This window comes from Lonchura striata, chromosome 1, assembly GCF_046129695.1.
Source record: "Lonchura striata isolate bLonStr1 chromosome 1, bLonStr1.mat, whole genome shotgun sequence".
Taxonomy (NCBI): Eukaryota; Metazoa; Chordata; class Aves; order Passeriformes; family Estrildidae; genus Lonchura; species Lonchura striata.
In genome coordinates this window covers 66399927-66424284 of record NC_134603.1, presented here as the reverse complement: position 1 = coordinate 66424284, position 24358 = coordinate 66399927, and the positions used below count along the sequence as shown (strand labels likewise).

The window sequence follows — 24358 nt, the reverse complement described above, 5'->3', positions numbered from 1 at the left end:
ATTCCCACTGCAGCATCTTATACTCCCCAAATACTAAGAATTCCTTGTAGCTTGTTTAGGATATCTAAGAATTATTTTCCTCAGTTTACCAACAGAGGACTAAAAGATGGAAAAATTTAAGCATAGGCCTAACAACAGCACATGCAAGTTTTGAATAATGAGACTTAGACCCTAATTTTCCAGAGTACTGAGCTTTCTTGTAGCTCAGCAACCAGAAAAAAAGTCTCACCAACTGCCTCTGCAGTTACCTCTTCTTAAAAAAACCCCAAAACTCCTGTATGCCTTTGGACATAAAGAAAATGAGAATCATGCACTTTGTGGTTAATTTTTTTGTTTATGGGAGAGAGACAAAGTTTGTGGCTGAGCAAGCTGTAGAACCTAGTTCTCCACAAAAGCATCAAGCAGCCCCTCTGAGACCATTTTATGTCTTTCTGCAGCATCCTGCCTCATTCATTATGCATTTGCAGCCTTCTCCAGCAAGCAAAGCCAGAGTTCTCCAGACAGAAAGTGCTTTCACTACACAGTCCTGCTCCATTTCATTAGTTTCTTCTGCTCTTCTCTTGGGCACCTACCAAGGCAGCCGTCTGTGGAAAAAATAACAGAACATGATATTTTAATTAAAGGCTAATTACTGTGCATACAAAGGGCCAAGTTACAGTTATATTGTATTTCTCTGACCTAATGCCAGGAGGGTGTGTTTGAGCCCAAAACATTCTTCCCATCCTCATTTGTGCAAAGATAGGAGGAGATCTTAGGTTTTTAAAAAGTCACCCAGAAAGAGGAAAAGCAGAAAAGAATTGGAATATGCATGACCCCTCTGCCTGCACGAAGCTGTTGTGAACAGAAAGCGTTTTGTGTTGGAGCTAAGGATGCACTTCCACATTGGGCAGTGAGTACCTGGTGTTCCTGGTACCAGCCAGGTGTTGGCAGTGAATTTCAGATGCTTTTTCCATCAAGCACACGAGTTCAGGCAATAAATGCCCCCATGTTCAGAAAACAAGGCATATGCTCACGTACATGTGTAAATATATGCAAATATATGCAATTATAGTTTTCAAGTGTGTTGAAAAACTGCAGTGTAGGCAGGATGGCTGTGTCTGAAGCTACTAAATGAGCAATATATGGTTGTGGGGTTGCTGTGACCTTCTCCCCAGGCTCAGCACTGTTGTATCTCTCACTGTTCACACACATGGCTCCAATCCCTGCAGAAAACCTGCTCTTCAGCCAGCAACCTGTTTGTCTTCATTTCTATATTGGGAACACTTCAGAAGAGAAGGGGGCTATCAGGAATATGCAGAGGGGAAAACCCCTAGAGAAAAATTCTGCTTTAGTTGACTTTTCTAACAACTTTAAAACTTAAATAAATTAACCAGAAAACTAAAAACAAACATAACAATTCAGAATTTTCACAAAATAAAAAAAGCAACAAAGTATTCCTAGCTGATCTGTGAACAGCAGAAATCGTCCAACTTTCTTTCCCATGAATTTGTGACATATCCCATAAAATTTCTTCTCCTTCTAGGAGCAATAACTGTTTCTGCCTGCTCTCATTTGCCTTTGATAGCACTAACAAGGTGAAACATCAGTGGCAGCCAATTTGAAAACAACTGTTGCCCAGCAATCACACACACTGAGGCACTGCTGAAACCTTCTTGATTTTTTTTCCATTGGTTGGTCCCAGGCTGTAAACAGGACTTTGATGTCCATTTCAAATGAGACTGAAACCAGCCAACAGAAAGGACAGGGATACTCAGGGACATGTGTCACACAAAGCTTGGGAGAACTGGCCAGACTGGTTCCCAAAACCATTCCTTTGGTTCAAACATGTGGGTATCTACTCCGCATAGTTGGGGAGATGCTGATATTGCAACTTGATGTTGCATCATTAATGCAATAAAAAAATTAGTAAGCCCAGGTTATTTCCCCTGTCTTCTCCCCCATAAGCTTTGCTCAGCACCACATGCTTGAAAAAGAAGACCCATAATGCTGGATTTGTGCTGTAATTGGAATTCCTATTTAGGACAACAGGCTATTTTCAATAAGAACATCCTCAAACATTTCAGATGGACTTGGCACAAGCCCTTTTATGGTGTCAAACTTAAATATGCTCAAAGTACATAGCATTGTTGTCTAGCCTGAATGACTTTGCATCTCTCCTAGGCATCACAATCAGCTTCTCTGCTTAATGGACCTAGAGCTTTTTATTCCATCCATAGGAAGTCTTGAGCTTTCAAGGGGAACAGACTAAATCAGCTCTCTGCTTGTTGCAGGACCTTGGCAGCCATGCAAGAGCTGTAATCAGAGCTTGTCTATTCATGTAGTCAATACCCCAACAGAACACATTAAAGACAAATTCAAATCAGAGGGAAAATAACTTGTCAACTGAAACAAACTCTGTGAAAGATACTGCTTTCAAAAACACAAAGGAATTACTTCTCTGCTCCCCATCTGGTAGAAGCAATGAATCAATAGATATTCAATTTTCCCTAAAAAAGGGAAGAGAGAGGTTTCCAGCCTGGGCACGTGTATTATTTCATCAGCTATTCTGTTTGCACATTTCAGACAGAAACTTGGCCAGAGGAATCTGGGAGCTCTGGGTACTGTCAGTTTTACAAAAGTGCACTTAGGCAAAAAAAAATAAAAATCAACAATAAAAAATCAACAAAGCAACAATAACAAAAAAACACTGACAAAGCAGGATCCTAGTCAGCTAATTAAATCAAGTTGCCATGTTTAGAATAGCTTCAGCCCCCAAAATGAGCAAATCCTCACTCAGACAGACAGAGGCTTTAGACCAAATGTTGTTTTTCTCTCCCATCTGTTAAAAATAAAACCTACAGAATGGCATGCCAGTTTATCAAAGTCCATCCCACTGGAATATTAATCAGTGCATGTGCATTGTATTTGACATTCATCTGCCTATAAACATTCTTTAATATTTTTCCTGCCTTGGTGCATTTTCTGCTGTTAGAAGTACTCTTATTCTGCAGTCTCACCACCTACTTGCAAAAATTATCTTTGCTATGCTAAGTAAACACAGAGCTTTATAGCTTTCTGCAATATGGTCTCTGCTCCTAGATGGAATAGAATTGAAGTTTCATTGATGTGGTTTAACTGACCATGAAGAGAGGAAAAGAAGGATAAAAAAATAAGAGAGCAGATCACGTCATACTATGTAGAGAGCAAAACAGCTTTGTCTAGATATTCATTGGAAGAATAGGGGAATGAAAACAGAGCAGGGTGCATCCTGCTGGCAGACAAATGCAATGGGAATGTGGAGAAAGAAAAAAAACTATGAGGAGAAAATTTAGGGTCAGCACAGTGGCAGCACCCAGAGGTGGAAGTGAGCTTGAGGTTTTACTAGCAGAAGGGGTCTTTGAGGGTGCCAGAGGAGAACAAAGCACTCAGCAAAAAACAACTGCTAGCTAAGCAAAAAACAGAGGCTGGATAAATCCAAACTGGAACAATTGGTAATACAAGCAGCACAAAGGACAGAAAGCGAGCAACAGACTAGAAATTTAGTAGGAAAAGCAAAACCTCTCAGTGCCATTCAGCAATGAGTGCAAAATAAGGAACCATTTGTTTTCAGTGTGATTGAAATTTCAGCGTCAAGGAGACCAGCAGACTTATCAGGAGCCGCAAGTGGAGACATGAGATAAATGTGGAGACACGATGTTCAGCCTGCTCCATGAAGCCCTGATGGGGAAGAAAACAAAGAGTGGAAGAGAACAGAGCAGAGAAGAATCCAGGCTGGAAGGATGTCAGTACCTGGGCAGCACAGCCAAGATGGGATTTGTGCAGGACCTCCACCAGGTCAGCACTAACTCACATGAAGCTGCTTTGCTTCAAAGCACAGCACCCTACACCTGAGGGGACTGGCTTTATTGCCAGTTTCTCCACCATGTGATCACCTCTTCTAATGTTGTTTTCATTAACATGCTAGCCATTGTATGAAGAACAAACCACAGTTACAGTAAGGAACTAACAGCACACAGATAACACACAACTGGGACCATGCCAGCACCTTGCTGCCCTGGATGCTCACCTCCCTCCACATGGGGGTTCTACCCTGACTCACTGATCTGACGAGGGTGACCCATATTTGGTTATCAGCTACTCCCTGGAAGAGTTCAGTGTTTTTTATGTATATAACTCTCACACTGAATGCACAGAGAGACAGACCAGCTTCCTCTGGGCCCAACAGTTCATTCAGCCCCGGGCTCTCCCATTGCCTGCAGCGATGCAGGTATGTGGGATATCTGTCACCTCCCTCACCTGCTGGCCACACTGCTTTGGATGCAGCCCAGGACGTGTCTGGCTTCTGGGCTGAATGCACATTGCTGGCCTCTCATCTACCAGCACCCCTAAGTCCTTCTGGGCAGGGCTGCTCTCCATCTGTTCAATCCCCAGGTTGTGCTGGTACTGGGCATTTCCATGACCCAGGTACAGCACCTTGAACTATGTCTTGTTAAACCTCTTGAGATTCCCATGGGCCCACATCTTATACCTATCTATATCCCTCTGGATGGTCTCCCATCCTTCAGGTGTGACACTCAGCTTAGGGTGATCTGCAAATTTATTGAGGGTGCACTTGATCCATCTGCCTGTATCATTAATGAAGATATTAAATAACACTGGTCCCAATACAGACCAGTACACCACTCATATTTCATATAGCAGCCTTCCCATTCCCATCAATATCAACAAGAATGTATTTAAGAAACCTGCTTCAAACAGACATAAGTGTCAAGATTCCTCTGACAAGAAAACACTCATGAAAAAAGTGTCTTGTAAATGAAAGGCACGAAAGACTTTTACAGAAGCAAAACTCTGCAGGGATCTCCCTTCTTCCTGTACCTCTACTACACCAGGGAGAATCAAAGAGCTGTGGGTTTTCATAGCCAGATGGAAAGAAATTTGATGAACACCTAGGTTAGAAATAAGGTGATGTTTGATCAGCTCAGACTAGTCCCATGTCACAAACGCAGCACCAGCAGTTTTAATAAAAAGCACTAGATGGGAGTAAAACATCAAGCAAAGTCTGCTTGAGGAGCAGCAGGAAGGTTTTTACAGACAGAGCGAGTAAGCAGGAGGTGCTGCTGTGAAGATGTGTCTTATTCTGATGCAGCACCAGAGTGGTCGAAGTTAACTTAAAATAAATGTGTCTGGAAGAGCTGTAATAAAGTTTGGTGCAGAGAAAAATAAGCAAAACTTCCCTGGCATGATGCAGAGACCTGGCCATCTGTCCAACCCAGAGCTGCTGCAATTAGAGGGAACTAGAGGAGCTTCTTCATAGACTAAACAATTTCCTTCCTTAGGTAAGTGTCTAGCTGGTGGTGGGTGGTGTGTGTTCCCAAATGTATGGGGTATCTATCATTCAGCTGGCAGTGGAAACTGATGAGCAGAAGTCACACACCTTGGTCAGGAGGCTAGAAACTCAGAAATATGGGAATTTTGCAGGTTTTGCTTTAAGGAAAAAAATGGCATTTACAAGCCAGAGAGATGTTTACACACTGGCAGCACATTAGCAATGCAGCTTCCTCCTCCTCAAAGCCCATTACCAGAGGCAAGCAGTGCTTTCTTTACCTTTCAGAAAAGACTAATTGAATTTATTTTTTTTTCATGGATCCTCTCAACTCCCATTTGCACAGAAGAGGATGAGCTCATCTCCCAGATATGTAAATGGTGTTTGCAACACTCTCCCCTCTCTTTCCCTATTCCTTTCTGATGGCCTTTGGGAAGAAACTGTGTTTCCCCAGGGCATGCAGGATAGAGGGCTTGTCACATACCATAATCATCAATACATTCAAAATCGTGCACCTGGGCTGGCCACAGCAAGTGTTGGCAGGGACACATCACTTCTGCTTTGATTTTAATTTTACCCCCACTTAGAAAATAAAAACAAAAACCACAAATAACTTTAGGGCTGTTGACATGACTTTGGAGTTGATGAGAAATAGCCAGGACACTTCTGACAAATAAATCTCCCATGTGACAGTAGTGTAGCACTTCTCTGCATGCAAGTACTCTTATCTGAGCACTGAAGTCAACCAGAAATGAAGCCCCCTATTGTCTGAGCCCCGTGCAGTTTGTGACCTGGGGGATAAGGCAAGAGATTCTGTCAGTATTCAGCTTCCTCACCATTTTCCTCACCAATTCAGTGCAGAAAGTTTCTTCCCTGGGTTGTAAGGTTAAGCAGGATCTCCCAATAACTCTCCAGATGGACCAAACCTGATGAAAGGCTCGCAGGTCCCACCAGCACAATGTGCATCACTGTTCTACCACTTCAGAAAGAGCCAGCCCTGATCATTTCCAGAGAAGGAATCACAACTGCATTTCAGATCCACACAGGGCAAAAACAAGAGGAATGATATTATATTATTATATAACATAGGAAATAGAGAGGAAATGGCCTTTTCAATTCTCCAAAGCATGCAATTTGACAATTCTCAGCAGTCTTATCTTGACTGAGATTAGAACTAGGCAAATAAATTAAAGCAGTGTAATCAATGAATGCATTCCTTTTTCCTGTCTGAGAAGAGGGGAAGGAGGCTGGGGTAACATCAGGCAGTCAGGTTAATTAATGCGTTCACAGGCCAGAATTACTAAATGAGTATTTGTGCACACACACATACACTGAGCTATTGATTACTCATAACCTTATTTGCAAAGAAAACTCCTCTGAATAGTTTGCAGTTCTGATTAGACATTGGAACTGTGAGGCTGTCCATAGGGAGTGCAATTAAAAATATCTGTACCAGCCTAACTTAGCAAGTTTATTGATTTAACTGCACCAGCATAAAAATCTCTTGGCTGCAGGATATTGCATTGCATTACAGGTTAGAGCTTGTATCATTACACCAGGTTAGCTGAACACAGGCAACATTGTTCTACCTGTGGTCTGCCTGAATGACCCAGCTCCAAGGGTGACTTGAGAGCCCGACAAAAAAACACCAGAAGATTGGTCTCAGCTACAAGATTCCAGTCAAAAATATTTTTTAAGTACAAATATTACACCAAAAATAAGGTGATAGAAAGCATATCTAGATCAGATACTCAAGGCTTAACAATTTCTGCACTGCTCCAGGCTCCCTCAGGGTCAGAGTCTGAGGGATTTTCTCATCAGGACAATATTTTCTCATCAGAAAGCTGAGAGAAGCACACCAAGCTGCCCCACCTCCAAGCACATTGTAAAGCAGGGGTGTTAGAGGGTCAGACTGCTCCAGAAGCAAAGGCAGTACCCATCCAAAAAAGGCACACAATAATCCAGATAGACAGCAAATGGATTTATTGTGATAGCTGAACCATCTGATCTGGCAGTGTGCTATCCCTTAGGGAGTGTAGATTATCTCCTCTCTAATCTCCTCTCCCCTTTCCCTAACCTGCAGACTGCTACCTGCAAACACACACTGTTTGGTCTAGCCTTAAACTGTTAGCTATTCGCCTCAGGGCCCTACCTTCTATTTGCTCACAAGCCTGGCACATTTTGTCATGGCATAAAGAAGAGGAGAACCCATTTGATTTGCTCCTCCTTGACAGCTGCAGCTTCCTCAGGTTACCTCTTTGTTTGGGAATAATAGCGCTTTTCATACCTCGGATAAATACGGTCAATCCTCTTATAATATTACCCCCATGTCTGCACATTCACTTCATCTGTTTGTCCTGGGATGCTTCCAGCTATTTTCAGTGTCTTCCTACAGGCAGTCAAAGGCAGGTCTTTGTCTCCTACAGCAAGAATGCTGAGTGGTGTCCAACTGCACCGGTCTGGGAAGTGGCAGCTTTTCGGATTGCCAGACAGAGAGTTCTCTCCTTCAAAGTGCCCCACTAGAGGAGATAGGAAACAAGCTGCTAAAAGATTCACCCTTTCACCCCCTATTTTCAGATCTCCTTCTCCAAGGTGCCAGCTGAGTGAAGCCACCCAGATGACAACAGGCAACCTGCTGCATTCACCATCAGTCCCTTGCTGCTCCCCACCACCCCCAGGGCCCAGACTGCCTCCCCTGCTTTCCCCAAAAACTGGCTTCTTGCCCTCCTCTGCAGGTGAGATCTGCTGACCCGGGCTCTCCCACCATCATATCGGGCTTTTCAACAAGAATATGAAGCAGCTGAATTTGCTGCCAGGGCTGTGCAAAGCTTCAATTCACAAGTGCAAGCGCTGCCATTCCCTTTGTAGTAACGCCCAATGCTTTACTAGAGGGAGCCCTTACGGTGAAAACTGAACAGTTTCTGCCCCCAGCACATAGGATGCACAAGAACAAACCATCAGGAACTGTTTGGTCACACACCAATATTTCTTTTTCACTTTGCATTGTAGTTAAACATAGCTGAAAACCACTTTATCCTCATACAAGCTTTTCAGAACATTGTGGTAACATCAAGAGTTACTTGCTGGTATTTGCCAAGCCCTCAATTGCATTGCCATGCAGCCAGCTAGAAAAGAGTCCCACAGAGGGGTAATATTTGATGGTATAACTTTGTATAGCATAACAGAGGAAAAAAAAAAAAAAAAAAAAGAGTGCTTTTCAAGTGAATTAATAGTGTTTCATAATGTTTTCTAAAATGGGAAAAAATTGCAGGAATAAAGTAAAAAAAAGGAAATCAAAAGCACACCACAGCACTCCTCCACTCAGTCACTCCAAAGAGCAGCTCATATTTGTATGAGTCGGAAAGTAAAGTCTGCCAAACCCTTTCGCAGGAAATTATTTCAGAGAACGCTACTGAATTCAGACTAGCAGCAGCACTGTTATTTAACTTAAACACAGAGCTAATACTTTAGTTTGATTTTGCCCTTTGCTTCTCAGACCCACCATAAAGCAGCCATGCCTGCAAGGGGAAGGGGCAATGCTTGACCACACGCTAAGGAGCCCCAGCAAAACCTTCGGTTAACGAGTCACAGGCAAATCTCTGCCCTTGGAAGAAAAGCTTTAAAATACCATTAGACCTTCACTAGAGCAGACAGTCTTTGATTAATAAGGTTTCATCCAAAAGAATGTTGGCTGTTAGACCCATTAATAACAGAGCAAAGATAAAAGCACAACTACACCTGAGGTGTGCCTCTGTGAGATCCTTAAGTGAGGGAAGAAAAACAATTGAGAGCTGTACAGCTGAGGGAGATACAAGACCTGCTCCTGCTCAGACTTGAAAACAACACTTTTTCTCTGTAGCAGGAATAAGAATAGGCCACAAATCATCTTCATTGCTTCATGTATCTTTCTGAATGAGAAAGGAAGCAGGGAGAAACATGCAAATACCAAAACCTTCTGTTGAAAGGTTGCACAAGGCTGTTTCTTAGTGCTGAGCTGCCCTATTGCTTTCTTTTTGCAGTAACAGCTTCCCCAAATAAACTATGGCTTTGTGCATTTTAAATCTGAATTTATGGTTTAAAAGGCCCAGAGAACCTGAAAATGGTTCTTCAGCACCATTCAACTGGACTTCTCTCTCTGGGAGTAGAGTGCCCGCAGTGATGACAGCCCAATCGTCTCCTGTCACCTCTCCATCCTCCCTCTGTGCTTGAGTGGCACATGGGGAGGGGTGCCTTTAGGCATGATGTTTCACTGACTAGAAACAGCACCAGACAAAAAAGTATCCAAAAAAACCCAACCAAGCTTCAAAAAACCAAAATATACTTTCAACAACAGAATAAGAAGATGTTGACTCGAAACCTAAAATCAGATCTTATTTTCTGATATTCACAGCAAAAGAGTGAATTTACTTTTTTATTTCCTTTTGAAGCTGGCAAGTGTCTCCCAGCTCTATAGTGAAGACATGAAGGTGAGGGGAAAATGCAACAGGAATCAGCATTTTCCTGTTTTCCTGTAATGCTCCAAGGCAGGATTTTTTCTTATGCTTACTGTACATGAAGCGTTATTTTAAAAAACAAGTTGGGAAATTTCCATCAAAATCGCCACAATTTACAAATAGAAATCAGCATGTCTGTTTCATCAGGCCCTTAAGAATATTTGTCTGAAGGGTTTGCTATCAAAACGACAGATGCATAACAACATTACTAAAAATGTAGTATCTATTACTAATGCACTTAGTGTATATAATATTATGTGCATAATATTATACTGTATCTATTATCAGACAGCTGTCTTACTGCAGTGCTTTGTATCATTCATTTTTTCTCCATGTAGCCCCAGCAAGTAAAGCATGCAAAATCCATATTAACCTCTTTTTAAAGCTCCTGGTTGCAGAAGATCTGAGATGAGAAGGAGCACCTGAAGTGAATTTCTCAGTGAAGCCACTGAGAAATTCTGTGTAATCAAAATCAGAGTGCTCTTCTTGTCTTCTTGATGGGTAATTTTTCCACAGCACTGTCATCATCTCCTTTCAGGAGAAAAGAGGATTTTTTTTTTTTCACTCAGGGAAACCTCAAAGCAAATCTTATCCTAGTCCTCTTTCCCTCTCCAGGCATGCAGTGGGCTCAATGGCCCACAGGGGCCTTATGTTTCTACATGCAGCAGGTAGTTTCTTGGTGTTTCCAGACAAAAACACACTAAATTAAAGAAAGAGGAGCTGCAGGTCATCCAAACGACAATGCTTCTGTGAGTGCTGAGGAGAACATCAAGGGGCCCAGAGGACCCAGCCCAGTGGTGCTCTCTGCCTGTGAAGGATAATGATGAGGAAGAAGAAAGGGCCAGAGTGCTTTCAAGATGACTTATTGCCAGAGGAGAATGGCAGACAGGGAATTTAGAAGGAAAAAGTAAATATTAGGTGACAAGAGCAGAAATGGTGGTCAAGAATCTTGATATTTTTGCATACATTTCACATTTTAGGAAAAAAACTGTAACATCAGGACTTGAAAATCATTATGCGCAGCTGGGAGAGATCAGAGGTGTGGACAACCTGGTCTGCAAGTCACCAGCAAACAGCACACAGAAGAAATTCAAGCCTACTTCTGACACCTGCCAGGATGCAGACCATGTTTCCCTGTGCTGGCATGGCTGCTATTTTCCAGGGACAGGATCTGAGCTGGTTGCTGCACTCATTTCCTCAGTAGTTATTTTCTTGTAACTCAGGATAGTATTTTTTCCTTTTTTTCCTCCCCAACAGAAAAACATGTGATGTTATTTAACGTGACATGCTAGCTTTCCCATCATTTTCATTTCTTTCAAGGAGAAGCACCCCACATGGAAATACACAATGCTACACAATGGCGTGCCAAAAGGTCTGAGTGGAGAGCAGGGAACTCTTTCAGAGTGTGTCTAAGAGGGTGACATGTAATTCAGGTTTTTTTTTCATTTTCTTTTATTTCCCCCTCTTTTCAAGGCTTCCAGTCAAGTGACATTTTGTTTGATATTCACATCATTTCCCAATTACAGTTCTTCTAAAATTCTTGTGAACAGCTGAATAACTCCTGGTGTGGCTTTGTTACAGCTCATTTCACTGCATTCGCTTCCACTACCTCTCCTCTTCAGAGGCTGAACCTGGAGATGCAGTTCAAATCTCCCCCTCGCATCACTCCCTCTCCACTTGCACTTTTACTGAAGCACATCTCTCTTATCTTGAGTTCCATTTCACAACATTTCTATTATGGCCTGGTTTAGTGTAATTCTCCCAGTGCATGATAGCTAAAAGAAAGGTTAAAAGGTATCCCAGTGGTATAATTGCCCCAGCAGCTCAGCACTACTTACCTGAGGCATTCCTGAGCAGGCAGGGAGCTCATGGATGAGAAGGATCAAGAGCTGTAACATGACTCTTATGTTCAAGACTCTCCAGCACACTTTCACAGTCGAAGGAAAGCAGTACATTCAGGGTAGGATATTCAGAAGCAGTAAAATAAAGGAGCAATCCACTTTTTATGCCTTTGAAAAGATGGATGCTTGTTGAACCTCTCTCCTGCAAATATTTGTATTCACCAGCAACTTCACAGGTATAACACAGCCTGTTGCACACCACTGACAGGGTTCTCTCGGGTTAGACTGTTCACATAGAGAAGAATTTTTTCTCCAGGCACAGCGTATAAAGTCTGACCCAGAGGCCACCCTAAATGCATAGAGCAGTCCTGGCCCTGCGGACCTAGTGCTTATCAATCTGGTTTCTCTGATTTTCCTCTTCCCATATTAAAATAGCTGCACAAAAGCAGAGTGGAAAATGACATGCTTAGGGAGAAGATCATGATCATTAGTGAGATCACTTGCACATATATTATGGATTTTGGTGGTAGCCAGCCTCAAGACTAAGAGATTTTTCTGCTGCACCTGTATTACATGCTGATCACTCAAACCCAGGGCTAAACCAAGGTTCTTTTGCTCTGGGTAGATGCAAAGGAGAAAATTCCAACTAGATATCCTCAGGAGGTAAAAAAAAAAAAAAAAAAAAAAAAAAAATATTAAATGGTAAATTATATGGCAAATGAAAAAAAAATAATGAGTATTTGTAAGAAAGTAAATACAAAATAACATAATTTATCACAGCATAGACTTAGCCTATTGAACGCAGAAAACCTTTAAAGGCATTTGATGCTTATTTCCATGAGAAGAGAGTTAAAAGAAGAAAGGTAGAAAAACAGAAAGACAGGAAAGCTATAAAACCAGACACACAGCTACCAGCACCTGGGTTGCAGTGATGTAAAACTCTGAGATGAAGGTAGGGTTAAAGGACTGTGTGCTTGCCTTGTGGTCAGGCTTCTTAAAGCCTTCTTCCCAGGAGGGATTTCTTGTCTTTCAGCCTCTTGGGGACTGAGGTAGGTGACACTGGAGCTGCCTCCAGTGTGCATGATTGACAGACACTGTGGGGCTGGGGGGTTTGGGGCAGGGCACCACTTCACCAGAGCAAAGCGTCTTGAAACAGATCAGCTTTTCCAGTCTCTGACAACATGCAGATCACTTTTGCATGCTGTGACATAATGGACACTCGGTGCAGCTGGAGGGGAACTTCCCAAAACACATGAAATTTGTTTAAAATGGCTTAATGCCTAGAAAGAGACTGAGGAAATGCTTCAGTGCGGCTACCAATGTGTGCACTTCAGGGATTTATTATTTTTCGTGAACAGGTTGCAGGTAGATCTTAGGCTGCTGCCAGGACTTGGAAAAGGCACCAGGATGGAGAATCAGGAGCCTCACACTGCTATCTCAGCTGCACTGTTGATGTTATGCAATTAAGAGTATTGCAATGACCCTATGCAAAGAGAGCCCTTCATCCACAGGCTGGTCTCAGCACTGAAGTTAACATCTTTTTTTTTTCACCCTTCCCTTCCTCCCTTCTTATGCTTAGGGAACAAAATCCTCCTCCACCCAGAACCTATTCCCAACTCACACCTGTGCTGAGAGGTTGCGATGTCCTTCCTTCCCCAGCCTAGAAGCCAAGTAAAGATTATCTTAAGGTCACCTTTCCAGCAAGAGGCATATTTCTGAGAACATTCCGGACCACAGAGTACCCACCATGCTCTGCTTCTGCTGCACTGAGCCAAGAGTCTATAGATTTCCTGCTCTTAAAATACATTAACGTAATAAAAGTCAGAATTACACAGCCTGGTGTTTGTGATTTACAGTTCTGGGCCAAACACAACAAGTAAGAAATAAGAACATCCTGTGGCAACTCAAACAATCCAAGGCTGTTACGCAGGAAGGTGAACTTTTTACCTGCAATGAGCTATCGTGTCTGTTACAGCCAAAACAGAAGTGACAGAGAAACATCTGCAATACCTTTTCTCTGGTTTTCAAGTGAGTACATCAACATTGCTAATGACTGGCCTTGGCAGCCGTCCTGTCTAATTACCAACTGCACTCCGACATTATCATCTAATATTAATACCACTGGAAACCCTTGTTACATTCAGTTTATCATGATGTCATGTCTGACTTCTTGTCTGTCTTCTCCAAGTCTGCATGGTTAACCTAGACCTGTATCCTTCCCTGTTTCCAGACTGAGTGGGCATTCTCAGACCCTCTTTGTTGAAGACGGTTTTTAAGAAAAACATCACAGAACAAGGAAATCATTGTGTTAGACATTCAGTATTTGCTCTACACCAGCTTTAATCTGTCCAGAGGCTTTTTATTTCCATATCCACATCAGTAGTTAGTCTTTGTGCACAATCACAACCCTGGTGACTAACTAATGAGGCTGAATTTTAATTTAAAAATGTGTTCTGACCTGATCCTGGCACTGAGTGAAAAATATCTGTGAAGGGCAGCACTTCAGCACTGTACCTGTAGCACCCAAGAGGAGTAACCCTGAGACAAGACCTTTGCCTTTCATGCCTATGTATCAATAGCAGAGACATGCTTTTCTGACAGCTTCAACAAGCAGAAAGGGAGAATGGTAATTTTAAATGCATTAAAATGAATTACCTTAATGACATTTCTGAAGGGAGACCAAGGACCAGTTCAATTCAGGAGAAAACTTAGGCTGAGGATACACTGTTCTATGTGTTTGAGGCTCTACAAAAACGCCAGGAAAATATGCATTGGAGCTGTAGCTCAGGTCTGCATGCTCTTCTGAGGCAATGTAGGTTCTTAATGTCACATTGAGAGCACAGAAAATCAAGGTTTTGTACTGATCTCCAGGTAACATTTGTGGAAAACAATATGAGTTTGTTTTTTCTTGCTAGCACACTTCATCAGCCAGACACCCAGAGGAACATGTCTGCAGGGATAGCATGGGGGGAGCCAGATCTTCCTTTTGAAGCAGAGATGTTTTGGCTTCCTCTTGGTACCACCTTCTAGGAAATGGGTCCTGTTTCCAGAAAGATGGATATAAACTGGACATTTTCCCCAAGCTAGTCAGCTTGCTGTTGTTACCTATGAGCTGCTTTTTTTCTCCTTCTTGCCAGACCCATGGGGAGATAAGCCCACATTCCTTCAGCCTTGCCACCTCAGCCCCCCTTCATCCTGCTGGCAACAGCTGCTGTGACACTGCTTCAGAAACCAGGTGCTGCCAAGGGTACAAACTGCATGACCCCACCCTGTATAAAAGGGTCACATTAGTCACAGAAAGTGCTTCCAGGAAGGCTAATGAAAGGAAATGGACCCAGGCACTGATGCTCTGCATACCAAGTATCTCTTACTGCAAGGATCTTGTCTGCTCGTCAATTAAATAATATTCAAAGGAAGTATTGGCCACAAACCTTTTCCACTATCATCCTTAATGGCTGGTAAAACAGTTACTTTGACCCCTTGATGATGCTGCATAACCACAAAAGCAGTGGAAGAGGGAATGCTGTCATCAGGCTCAGTAAGTCAGAAAGGACTGCACACACGTGTTGGAAGTTTTCTCACAGACATCTGCTTTGAGGCCCTTAGCTCCATCCACCCCAGCTGAACTCTGGTACCTCCATGATATTCACCTGCTAGAAAACCAGCAGTGGTTTTACTAAAGAGAACCTAATTTGGGAGCCAAAGTTATGATCATGCCACTAATACATGCAGGTCTCCTCTTCAGAGGAGGGCAAACCCAAGACCTGAGCCATCACAAACAAATGTAGGCATAAGTATAATAGAAATTAAAAAATTGCCCTTTTAGCATGTTATTAGACACAACAGCAAATCTGAATCTGAATTTTATCATCCCAGTCTTAAAAAAGAATAAATTATAACTAAATTATTCTATACTGGGGATCTTTCAAAAATCACAAATAGAGTTACTGTATCTGGAATACATATGCATATATACAATATCTAGCTAATCATCATCAAGAAGACTTTTTCCAACTCTTCTCCTTCTGCAAGTTTTGCTTCTTTTTTACTAGCATTTTTGTTTTCTATTTTCTCTTCAGTGCAAATGGCAAGAAATAGGGCAATTATGTTTTTGAGTATTTGCACTATTTTAGTTGGAGTTTTTAAAGTGAATTAAGGAATATCAGAATATACATGCCACAAGCAAGGAACAACTGAGAACTAGGGCTAAATATGATCAAAGGACATATATGCATCTGGATGTGCTTCCTCTGTTTTTTGTTTGCATAGTAGAGTACTAGGATCTGTGCCCATAATATAAACAATCTAGATCATGAGAATGATAGAGAGCAAAGAGGGGAAGACAAAACAAATTGGTTGATATAGAACCTCACATTTGAGCTTGCCTTAGAAGATATAATAATGCTTCAGAAAACAAAAGGTAGAGGTTTACCATAGCATTAAACCCTATTTGCTGAAGTGTAGTGCCTAGACAAAAAAAAAAAATCTCTGCCTCATCACAAAACATGAAGCTGGTAGAATCTGGGAAATTCATACAGCCAAGTAAGGGTGTCAGTTGTGTAAAATTTCAATGGACTAAAATAGGCACAAGTCTGCTGGGTCTTCAGCCTGTGCAAGGCAGCAGCTTCGAACTCCAGCACTTCTCCACCTGTGTAGCAGAGTAATCCAGGTTCCTGCCATCATTCTCTCCCTTTCTCACAATGGCTGGTGATCTCCTATCCATCTGTGAGAGGATATCAAAATGGTTTTAACATTATCGCCTGCTGAAGTAACTTCAGGAATTTAGAAAAAAATTATTTTTAAGCTTCTGGTGAGGTATGATTTCATTTAAGATTCTGAGTTCAGGAGAGCAGCAGTAGTGCAAGGTGAAGACGATTGATTATTTTCTTGCAGTGCAGGTAAGAGCCCTAAATCTCTCTGGAATTACTTTAGACCCATCACTGGTGTTTCACATTAATTTCATTCAAACAGAATTTTTTTCAGGTGAGTGTTCTTATTGCTTCCGTATACATTTTCTTAGGACTGGCAAATCCAGACCTTTGTGAGAAAACTTGCAAAACCAGAGCACTCACTCCCAGCTGGTTGCTTGCTCCCTTGGGATGCACATGTACACCTCCTGTCAAGAAAGCCATTCTCAGTACACCTGCAAAGAGGAATTGTTATTTTCTCATTTAAATGTTGAAGTGACACCAGGTGAGGAAACAAACCGTGCCAGATGGAGAGGTCAAGACAGCCCAGTCTCATTTACAGGACTCCAAACCCCGTCAGTTTTTTGTCTCTTCCAGCATACGAGCCCCAGCTGTGAATAATTTGTCAGTGACAGAAGATACCACCAGTGTAAAAGGCGACAAGATACCAGGTGGGATCAGTCATTTCACCCCTTCCCCAAGCCCAGGTGACTCTGACCAAGACCAAGGTGGAGAGGGAGAGTAGATTCAGAGTATATTTTCCTCTGAAGTTTGGGGGTCTCGCTGATCCCCTTCCCCATCCCCCAAACCAGCAGGGTGAAGGAAGCATCTCTGCCCCCATCCCAGCACTGCAGGCATCTCTTCTGCTGCTATGCAGACCACCAGTCTCTCATATTAGCCCAAGATATGAAACACCAAATGAGATCATAAAAAGCAGCAGTGTGTGTGGAGCACAGCTAAAGGTCACTGCTGTATGTGAATTCACTTTTAAAAACAATTAATTGAACAACAGCCTGACATTTACCCTGCAAAGGGGTTTTCAAAGTTTGCTTGCTGAACCCTGATGTTCACAGGCTGCAATGTTTACTGTTGGGGGAGCAGAGGATCATTGTTATTCTACAGCAAATAAAAGAAAATGGATCAAATTCAACTCTGAATAAAAGACAGGAAAAAAACCCCTATAGGCAAAACTTGCCTTGGAGTCACTCAGCTTTGCTCTTTCTCCCTGCTTTGTTTTGTGGGATCGGTGAATACCATTAAGGCTGAACAAACATTTCCAATGCAAAAAGTAATTTCCACTGCACATAACATCTTTCCTCAGGGCTGAAGTTTCATACACACCTTTTCCTACCTCAGAAATATTTGTACTATTTGGAGGAATGAGAGTCTGAATAATGGCCAGGAAGGGGTTTCTTTTAGGATATCGTAGAAGGAGAAATAAAAGTAAGGAAATTGTGTTCTCCTTACATCTTTTTAACTGATAGTTCAGTCTCAGTGTCTCATCCCTCTGTTTCACAGATGGGCTGGGTGGCATGGTCAGCATCAGCTGTGAGGGGCCAAGAGCCTAAAACCATTCCTTTTATGTGCTTGGCTTCTGCATGTCCATGGGCCATCAGTTTCCTTCTGACTACATATGCCCTTAAAGTCTTGGAAGGAACAGGCCACAGACTCACCATTGATGACATTGTACACAGTGGCTGTTCACTCAAAAGCCTGTCCCACACAACATTCATTAAGCATTTTGTCTCACAGAGAAACTAAAATGTGAATTTTCATTGTGGCCTTGGACTAGACTCTACTTCATTTTCAAAGCATCTGAAATTTGAATGGAGAGCATCCCATCCTCTAAACAACCTTCTGTCTATTAAAAAAACAAAAGAAGATTACCAAGTCTTTGCTTCAGTCCCACAGCAACTTAGTTTTTTACTAACCTCTGGTATGAACCCTTGCCGAATGCTGTTTGTAAATCCATGTACAACCCCCTCCTGGGCTCTGCTTACTGACCCTGCTTAATGACACCACCACCAGGAGGTTGCAATAGGACCCAGGAGGCTGCACTGGTCGGGCTGCCCTTTAAAATAGCTGTGCTGCTTCCCACAGGCTGTGTTTATAGCTACCTGCCCAGTGCTCACATACCTTACTATCAGCCCTATCATCTTGCCACTGCTGGGAGTCAGACTCACTACCCTGTGGCTCCTAGGTTGCCCTCTAAAGCTTCATTTAGAAAGGGAGTTTGCAACTGAGGATCTCAACACACCTTTAAAGAAATGAGCTCTTAATGTGCTGTGATACTGGTTTTAGGTTTTGGCAGTGCAAATCTGAGTTTGGAGTCTGTATGTTCTTCTATCCACAGCCAAGCCTGTGATTCTCAGCATTGCAGCAACTGCAAACAAAAGCTTGATTCTTCTTTACATATCACAAGTCTTGCCTAATCACCTGCTATTTATTAAGACACAATTTAAAGTAAATCTCATACACTAGCACATTGTAGCACCTGGCATTAGAATGCGTAGAGACAGCACGTACGCATCTCCAAAATCCCCTAACACTGGCCCACAATATAAACCAAACCTTTTTCTTTAAACAGTAAATCTTTTCTAACATATTTGCAATAGCTGGATTTTGTTTGATTCATCCCAATAACAACCAGCTTTCTGAGAACTCATTAATACACGCAGCATCACACTGCAGACTGTGTGCAATGCAGAGATACCAAAGCCAGGCTTTCAGCTGCTATTGCATAGACACTAGGGAAAGTAAGAAAGCTGGCTGCTGCGTCAGGGTGGTCCCTGCAGTCACATGAGACCAACTGGGTAATTTACCTCATTAGTTTACTGCTAGCTCTGAAATTAATGGTGCGGCCATAACAGCCCAAGCTTAAGAAGCAGGTAGATTTGCAGATTTTCTGCAAGTGCATTTAGGTCAATTATTTTTAAAACAATTTTAATCTCCAGAAGGTACATTATAAAGCCAGTTAATCTTTGGGCTGGCAGCTAGATGTGGCTTGGGACCTCTCATACTTCTTGGCTCTGGATCCCAGCTCTCCCTATCTACTGGACAGGGCTATTTATGCTTGACCTGTGGGACAAACACAGGTGTGCTATCCAACCATCAGTGTTTCTCAAGCACAGCTGATGCACAGACTCAACTGGCATGTTTGTCAACATTCAGAACTAACATTTTGCAATTCCTTTATCTATGCACTTCAGCAGCAGTTTCTCCTGTTTACAGACTCTGATCCACATGCCACGCTGAACTTTATCACCTCAGCAGAGCTGAGCAGGCAGAAAGATGGCAGGTCAGATTTGGTGTCAAGGAAGGTAAGGAAATACACCTAAAGAAAAATATCTTACCTGTGCCTACAGGATGTGAAGTTTGGAAAAGGCAGTTACAACAGAAAAGAGATCTTGGGATGATCACTGACAGCTCTTAGGTTCCAAAAAAATAGAAATTGTGAGTCTGGGACTCTGCAAAGGGAAAAGTTGGAGGATATTATACAGTGCAGTATCAATATCATGACATAATTTGACAGCTGGTGGCCCTGCTGACTGCCAAACCATTGCTCACCAGATCCCATACTGCAGGAACTAGATGACACTAAAGGAAACTGCCTGGAAACTAGCTTTAAAAAGCTGAAAGATTATTCCTTACACAGGAGGTAGTGAGCTTCTGTAACTTGCTGCTATAGGAGATTGTGGATGTCAATAGTATCAGCCAGCTAAAAAAGTAATTAAACAAATTCACAGACAATATGTGAGTGATTTCTGAAAGGACTGGGCAAAGCTGTGTTCTGCATAATTTTTATGATGGAGATTTTGTGTAATGGAGAACTATGAAGAGCATGGACCAACACCAGAGGAATGACTTACATGGTCTCCTTAAACATTCCTTCCTTTTACAATTAAAATCTATGAGTTTTGCAATCATCTTCAAATGAGGCCACTATGCCACACAATCAGCATAAATTCCTACATATCATGAATGCAGTGTGTTGGTAACGCAGTAGTTAAAGGCTGTGATGGATTAAAATCTGCTTGGTAAGGAGGTTCACTCTCAGGCCTCAAAGACTGCAGAGAACTTCTACAATTTTGACGGGATAATCTAATTCCATCATACATGGCACAGTGGAGGGAACTCATCAGATCGTGAGAAAAATCTGAATGCAAAACTTACCATGTGCTGCTTGCCAAAATACAAGGAATATGCTGTTAACACTACACAGTGCATTTCATCCTAATTGAATAATGTGGACCCACACTTATTTCTGTTCTGTATTTCTGTTCTGTATTTCTGTTCTGTATTTCCTAAAAACACAGCATCTTGACCTTCATATTTTAGGAGAGAGACAAGGAAAGCAACACATCATTTGGGAAAGAGCCATCAACAAACTGGGATTAAATTTATTGGGCCATATCAAGGTTTAACTGAGCTTTTTGTTTTCTTGATTTTAGAGAACTGTTTGGGAGAGCAGGATAGAGACACCCTCTAGAACAATGTTCCCTCTTATAAGTGTCTGTAAAATATTTTCTAAGCTCCTTGCCTTTATATCACATATTTTTAAACAGCAGGAAGTCCAGGCTACAGTAAAAACCCCTGCATATTCAACTCTTCCATCAAAACAACACGGTAACTTGTTCATCTGGTTTACATTGAGTCTGTAACAGAGAATTAAGAGAACTGAAGAGAAGGGCTATTTGCAATGGTTAATTAAATCTCTCCTGTGCCAGTTCTCAGTTGGAAGGGTAATTCTAGTCACAGTAAAGAACTCAAACCATGCCCTCTATGTCTGCTGATAATGTCGAAGATAACAGTGAGGGATATCTTGACCCTTGCAAGTACTGAAAGGCAGAAGTCCCAGGTTACTGATGGGGGAAAAGATGTCTGGCACTAAGACACTAACACTGCTTGTAAAACCTCCAAGAGCTTCTTGGTAACTCCATACCTAAGGGTAATGCTACATTACACTCTGCTCACTAATGTGTCTCATTCTCAGACATCTGGCAGGCAGGTCAGTCTTCTATAAATCACGTAGGTAAACTGGAAATTTGTGGCTTAGGTTTTGCTATCCCAGAGACTGTGAAGATTACAGAAATTTTCTAAGTGTAATTTATGTATGCCAACCTGTGATTTGCTACCAACATACATCAGTAAGGATTTTTGAGAGGCTGGCAAGAAAACACACAAGCATTAAATCTCAAGAGTCAAAGCCAGAATTACACACATAACCCATTTACAAAGCCTGTTACTCATTGCAACACATGTAATCATCCTTGTGATTCTTTTAAATTGACTGGTGCGTCCCAGTTATGTCATGCACCTTTAGGTCTGTTTAGATTCCTATAGATTAACTTCAGTATAGAGAGTCCAAGATAGCAACAGTGACTCCTCAGCCATATGAAATAGTAATCACAGGTACTGCCTACACATGAAATTGTATTGCTACTTAGTTCCAGAAGCACTAACCTTTCACCAAGACAAAAATACTTTTTACTGCATATGAACTTGTGACTTTGGGGGGGCGGGGGGGGGGGGGTGGAAGTGGGAAGAGGCAACACAAAAACAGCAAAAAAACCCCACAAACAAACAAACCCCACCAAATCTGTTTGTTTCCTTCCAACAACAAATTTTTTTCGTAACTTGAAGATTACCTAAAACTCAGTGCCTCCTTACCACAACGATCCATTTATGCGGGAGCAATATCATCATTCCCCTTTAAGGAATTAAACAAACTCCCCTTTACTCAGCAGCCAAGATACTTTCTGAGGAATTTCTTAGGAGATGAATGAAAAAAACAGGTCAAAACAGGCTGGTTCCCAGTGCCATCCTAGATAAACCCTGGAAAATACTTACCCAGAAACCTAGATAGAAAGGATCTGTTAATATCATCACAGCTTTTTGATGTGGTTGTGCCCTGTAATATCCTGACAGCTCACTGGCTCTTTCAAAGCCTCAGCAGCAGTGAGGCTGAGCCACAACTTTCTGCTCCTTTGATCCATGAATTTTGTTGGGGGTGAGGGGTGGGGGTGAAAGAATTGCTAAGAATTGCAAGAATTTAGCAATTGAAAGAATTGTGAATTGCTAAATTAAAAAAGAGAGTTACATCTGTGATAACAGACATTTTCCATCCACAAGCCAGGGGTATTTGCATCATTTTGCTTCCTTCAAGAGATTAACTATGATTAAAAACTACTTTTAGAAGCCAGTGTTGTAATACCAACTCCTCCCAGATTTTTTTGGTTATTCCTCTCCACTTCATCTACAAAAATATGAGTCATGTCTGGTGCCTGCTTCTAACCTTTGCTCCTTTCTGGATGAGAGAAATGCCATATGCCCTCCATGCCCTTGGAAGTGCCCAGCTGAAACTCTGGAGCACATCTCCTCCTACCATGAAACTGAGCAAACTTCAAACTTTAAGAAATTTTCTGTCTATCCACCACACCACACCAGAGTAGTTAGGTGTAAGATATTCTCTTCATGCAATTCTGTCCACATGAGCTCAGGGTATTATCTTTTCCTGATACCTGTGTTTCCACAGATGAAGCATCCCCAATAGATACCACTTACAAGACAGGGGCATAAATGGAGAAAGAGGGAGAGTGTTCCTCTGATCCACAAAAAGATAAAGGCAGGAAGCAAGGGACTTGCACACACACAAGTCAACACTACTCCTGATCTCTCGAGATTTTTTGTTTTGGTTTGTTTTTAGCAACAGCTACTCAGTATAATACAGATATGAAGGATGCACAGTGTGTCACTGCTTCTCTGTGATCTCCTGTGCTCTGCCACCACCCACAACTTCTGGAGAAATGGGATTGCTCTGCACTAAGTTCTGGACTATTTCAACAAAAAAGGAAAAAAAAAGCCTGTATGGACTAATTCCACCTATATATGACAGCTATCAATTTTATGCCATCCATAAACATGAGTGCAATATTGACTGCTGCAGAAATCTGTGCAATACATGGATATTGTGTTAGTTACAATGTGCTGCACATTACTGGTTCATTCAGAAGTAATGAATTTAAAATCTGTCTGGTTTAAACAAAACTGAACTAAATGTATGGGACTTTAGCTGCTCCTGGTATATCTGCCTTCTTTTTCTATTCCTACAGGTACTTTTCCCCAGTTTGCACAGCTTCCTCTCCCCTTTTATGCCTCTTGCTTTCTGAAAGACTTGTGCTAATAATTGGCAGATTATATGAACATGCACTTCCAACCAAGTGAAGGAACACCCAGGCAGGGTGAAGAATTTGCACACTGCAGATTAAGACCTGAGAGAGCAGAACATTGAGTAAAATGGACAAAGAAATTACTATTTGGTTTTCTACCTATAACTTACATTGCCAACATTCAAAAATCAGATTCATGGAGGTTGTTTGGAGAGGAGGAAAGGAGAGAAAATGTGGAGGCTGCACAATAGCTAAATGGAAATGTGGACTGATGAGCACAGCCATCCATCCATCCATCCATCCATCCATCCATCCATCCATCCATCCATCCATCCCTGCACAAAACAGACAATATGCATTTGAGACAACCACCTGCTTCACCTGCTGACAGGTTTTGAGTTCTACATCTGGACCTTGCATTGATAGAGGCAATATAATCCAAATAATGCTTTCATAATACACCTGCACTTTCAAGAAACAATGGCTATTTTTGAATGTTGTTATTATTCAAACCCCTATCCACCTGTGTGAAACCAGAGCTGATTTTCAACTGAATTTCTTCTCTTCATGTGAGGCCAATATGCCTTATCTAGTCAAAAACAGCTCTACCTCCAGGATTAGACACCTGATTTCATTAAGATTTATGAAAGCTTTTAATTAAGGATCTTTCCTCTTTACAAATCCTTGCAATCACAGTCTTGAAGACACCAGATGATTTCCTCATTTTAATTTTGTCCCCAGTGGGTTTCAGTAACTGCTCCTTCAGCTGGATGCCTTTCTGCTGAGCCCTGGCAGCAATCCCCAGATCAGAGCAGTGTGGTGTGTGACACATGCACTCACCTCTGGCATATAACCAGAAGGA

General features: G+C 41.9%; 1 long non-coding RNA gene across 1 annotated transcript in view; it reads right to left on the bottom strand.

The window, feature by feature from the left end:
* Positions 1-558: 558 nt before the first annotated feature.
* Positions 559-24358, bottom strand: part of LOC116183316 (uncharacterized) — a 29631-nt gene continuing 5831 nt past the window's right edge. The window contains exon 3 of the long non-coding RNA XR_004147916.1: positions 559-584. This is a non-coding gene — a long non-coding RNA (uncharacterized LOC116183316). The remainder of the gene's footprint in view (positions 585-24358) is intronic.